At 41.2% G+C, this 4,985-nt stretch overlaps 1 protein-coding gene across 3 annotated transcripts in view; it reads right to left on the minus strand.

Annotated features, from left to right (window-relative positions):
• satb2 (SATB homeobox 2) overlaps positions 1–2,225 on the minus strand; it is a 41,272-nt gene extending 39,047 nt beyond the window's left edge. For all 3 annotated transcript variants that reach the window (XM_079733367.1, XM_079733365.1, XM_079733366.1), the window contains exon 1: positions 1,458–2,225. The gene's annotated coding sequence lies outside the window, so the exon portion shown is untranslated. The remainder of the gene's footprint in view (positions 1–1,457) is intronic.
• Positions 2,226–4,985: the final 2,760 nt, after the last annotated feature.

A 4,985-nucleotide genomic window follows, 5' to 3' on the forward strand; every position in this document is an offset into this window, starting at 1 on the left:
TTTCAACTAGGTTCAATATTTCATAAAGGATTTTGTTTTTGTAAACATGTATTATTTCTGGGCCTGCTACGGTGAATTATATTATGTTGTTGCCAAACAATGTCCACGATGCGGGGAAATGTAGTCCTGCTAATAGGCTCCAATCACAACTCAAAACATCAATTTCTGAGTCCCGTTTGGATGTTTTAATGTTTGAGGGCTAAGCCAAGAGTCTCCTGTTTTTTATTTATTTTTAATCCTTGTAGGCCTATTTTAGGAAGAATTGATGTGTACGTATATTGTTTAAATGTTTGTAGAAACCGAGATGCAATGTGTTAATAACCTTCTTCAAACTTTTCAGGCCTAGTCATTCAATAAGTATTCGGAAAGTTAAAAGGTAAAATTGCGTTTGTTTTTGCAATGGAAAAGAATACCGATGTTTGCGTTTAAATATTACGCACAAATTATTAACACGAATATATAATACAATGACACATATAATGATACACAGAAACACATATACAACAAACACACACACACAGACACACACAGACACACACAAACACACACACACACACACACACACACACACACACACACACACACACGACCATTTACAATTATATGAGGGCAAATCGTGTGTTGCCTTTTTTGCTCAGTCTAACCGGATTATACTCTTATGTTCATTATGTATATCTTTTTTTTCCCCAAACGTTGCTATTAATTTGATTGTATTTTAGAGATTTATCGTTGACATTATCGTAATAAAATACTGAAAAATGAAAAAGTAGGCTACTTCAAAGAAGTCATAGAAGTAAATCTTAGAGACATGGTGCGAAACATTGTGCACTTCCTAGGATCTTTGTCTTTCAGAGAAGCGTCGCAACATAAATGCATAAATATAATAAATAATTCTACAAATAGGCGTATAAAGTGCTTGATAATAGCAACAAATCTAAGCAGACCAACGTATAAGTTAGGTTATTTCTTAAGGCCTTGAGACCAACTATCTATTGGAAGCTGTGCATTTGTTGTTATTATCATGGATATCTCCATGTGGATAATAACCAGCACCATAATAATAACAATAACAGTAATAATAATATTAACAATAATAATAATAATATTAATAATAATAATAATAATTATTATTATTATTTATCTGAAAGTAAGTTGTAAATGGAAAATTGAATGAAAGAAAATGTTATCTCATGATTAGCTTTAAAAGCGGTAGATCTTTTTGCCAAACTAAGCCTTTCTGTTATAGCTTTTTAATATTAGTTACCCGCCGTATACAATTCGATCTGTTTTTTTGTCCACGCACTCGTTATTTTAAATGGGTCTATACGAAACTGCCAAATGTGCTTCAATGGGCTGCAGACAATAAAATAGTTCAACATTAGAAGAGAGAATAATAACTATTGGTCCATGCAATGTTTTAGTGGAGAGAGAGGGAGAGACTGTTTACTGGTACTCACTGTTTACGAGGTGTCTGTAGCGCTGCTGGCCGTCGAGGAGGCTCTGTCCATTGATCAAGAGTATTGAATCCAGGGCTAGGCTGATCGGGGTCCTGTGCGGTACAGGGGGTCAGGGCTCGGGGCTCGGGGTCCTGTGCGGCACAGGGGGGCCGGGGCTCGGTATTCGGACCGGAGGTTGGACTCGCTAACTTCGGCGTGGCTTCCCCAGCGGCGAGCACCCGACAGCACGGAGAGATGAACTGATACAGGAGATGGAAGAAGAATGCCTCGCGGTGATGTGTGTGAGTGTGCGTAAGAGAGAGGAAGAGAGAGAGAGAAAGAGAGAAAGGGAGAGGGGGAGCGAGGGAGGAAGAGAGAGAGAGAGAGAGAGAGAGAGAGAGAGAGAGAGAGAGAGAGAGAGAGAGAGAGCGTGTTTCTCACAACAAGCAGGACTCCTCTATGTCGTGGCTTGTTACGGCAAGTTCACAGGACTCAAGCGAAACTGAAAACCTAAACTTCGTCGGCACATTGGAGTCTGTTTTCGCGCGTTATATGTTCATTAGTTCAGCGCGCAACGGAACGGCGCCGCGCTGGCTTCATCCGCGGCAGTATGAAAGCGCGCACAATGCAATGTAAAGAAGAAAATGTTGCATGGGAATGGGGGGAAAGAGGAGGAAAGTCGTCGTCGCTCACCGATATCAAACGCAAAAGTGTTGCCGTGATAGAAGAATGAACGGTTTTCCCGGTGCGGAACAATCAAGTCGAGTGTCACTTTCAATCTTTTCGGTGCCAACGTGCGCGCCTGAATGACAGTGGCTGGGCTGCGAGGAGGCGAGAGAGGGGGGGGGGGGGGGCGGAAGAGGGGAGGGGAGAAGAACATGAGTGCTGAAGGGAGGAGGGCACTGGGGCGTCAAACAGATATTTGACCTAAGAAAGCGTTTTGTCTGATGTATCGCAGGAAATAACGCTTTGGGCTGAACAAAAGTACGATACGAGGTCGTTTTTCAACCACGCGGAATGCCTGTGACGAGATTACCCGGATATGTAACTATGTTTTGTATTTTCCCCATTTGATAAGCCGGGTTTTTTAAGCGTCCCCCAAATTACATGAAGCTCAGACATGTCATCCCAGCTAGATAACCCCTTCAAGTTGAAGTCCACTGATAAACGTTAATGAGTAGCCTAATAACTATTGGAGGAATTCCCCCCTTTCTCTCTCTCTCTCTCTCTCTCTTTCTCTCTCTCTCTCTCTCTCTCTCGCGCGCGCACGTACACACACACACACACACACACACACACACACACACACACACACACACACACACACACACACACACACACACACACACACACACACACACACATACTAGACACAAAACCACACACACAATTGTCCACGCAGTGTTTAACGTTAATCAGTAGCATAATAAGAAATAGTCTCTCTCTCTCTCTCTCTCTCTCTCTCTCTCTCTCTCTCTCTCTCTCTCTCTCTCTCTCTCTCTCTCTCTCCTCTCTCTGTCTGTCTCTCACACTCTCTCACGCAGTCTCTCTTCCCAACTACCTAACTCGTTATTAGGTGCGCTGAGTCAATACAACTGCAGCGCACTGTTGACTGATATTAGTTAATGATAAACCCGTGACTTGATAGACAGATGTCACTGCTTGGTGTTGTTGATAGATAAGAAAGTCAAATGGCATGGGATATGAACATAATATCCGTTCAGTGCAACCAGTCACGCGTAATAAGCATTCCATTTCGTCTTGTTGTAGCGTTTCGCCTCCTCGCATCCTTGCCTTGAGAGATTTGGGTTGAAACTCACGTGTGGCATTCGCTTGCAATCACTTGTAACGCTGACCGTTCGTCCGCATTCTTGCAAAAGCATGCGCAACAACAACACCATGCGCGCTACAGGTTGTCTGCATTTGTAGTGGATGCGGCTTTGCGTAATGTAGCCATGGATCATGGAGATCATTGGCTGCAGGGGTTTTGCTATATTGCAGGGACCTTGAAGAGCTGAGAGCGAATGTAATGGATTTTCTGGTCAACGTTTAATATACGGATGGAGAAGCAACAAGAGGCTCTGGGATATGCGGGTTGGACCCACATGTGCCTTGTGCCCACTCAGGATGTCAAACCAAGGACCTCAGAGTATACCGCTGGAACTGGGGCGGAAGATAGCCAACAATAATGCATTTGATCATCTGCGTCTGTTTAATGCATTTTATATTTGTAATATTATCTTGAAAATGGTAGAAAGTCACTGTCATTACCGAAAGTTCATGTATATTATTTTATTACTTACTTATTGTATTCTAATATTATATAGGCTAGAGCCTTTTTTCTGTTAAATTCTTGCATATTTATTGATTTCATAATGCATACATGTTAAATGTATTTCTAATAAATGCAAACGTATGGGCATGGTATTGAGAATGGTAAGAATCGTTGGCTCACCTTCATAACGACATGTATTCCACCACATTGGGACGTCGCCAGTCGATGAGAGGCTGTGGACCAGCAGAGCAAGAAAGAAACAAGAAACATCCGTTGATGAGCCAATTCGGTGTGCGCACTACTCACTCTGGATAACATAAGAATAGTGGAAAGGACAATGTCGCCTAACAGGGGTGAGATCGGAAGAAGTATATTGGCTAACTATGGCACAATTGTTCCAACAGAATAGTCCTCGTTTATTCTGAAAATAATTTCCGTCTTATATTTGGCTCCCGTCGTGTTGAATGTTTCACTAAATATTTGTTGCATCAAGACATGAAGGATGTTTCCGTCACCTGTGGCGATGGAAAGAAAAAAAATAGTTTGTATGAAATAAAATACGGGAGGTCTATTTCCCGGGATAATAAAACAACAACAGCTCCACTGAGACAGCGCCTCGCCAAAAGGCCCAAAAAAATACAAAAATCACTTACATTTTTTTTCCTTCAATTGTTGCGACGAAAATGCTCAGCTGTTTTGGCTTAAGGGACACGACAGCCAACTGGCACATTGAGCACAATGACCAAGGCGTTCTTTTATTTCTACGGTAGAATATGAAGAATTTCTATAAATACACATTGCATTTTATTAATTAGTAAAGCCAGCAATAAGGCCTATACACCGTGTATTACAACATTGTCAAACATAGGGAGGCATTTGCTTTTATTTTTGCATAATCATAAATGTAGAGGAAAAACTACAATTTCAATTTACTTTTAATAAAACATCTTGTTTTCATGTTTGACAGATAAGCATGATATATAGGATAATTTGGGGTTCCTTCTTTTAGCTACCCTTCTAACTAAATACAAGTATAGGCTAAATAGGCCAAGTAGGACTAATTCTCACATCATGGTTGCGTGGTCCATTTGCTATTAATGTTTCCTATCATACAATTACATTTAATAGTGGAATTCATTAAGGCACAGGACAACAACAAGGCGACATGGGAATTCAACTCATTAGAGATATAAATGAACATGAAAACAATTATATAGGAAATGGACCGAGGTTCGAGAACCATGCAGCACATTAAACCATTGAAACATCTCCCA

This window comes from Pollachius pollachius, assembly GCF_949987615.1.
Source record: "Pollachius pollachius genome assembly, chromosome: 3".
Taxonomy (NCBI): Eukaryota; Metazoa; Chordata; class Actinopteri; order Gadiformes; family Gadidae; genus Pollachius; species Pollachius pollachius.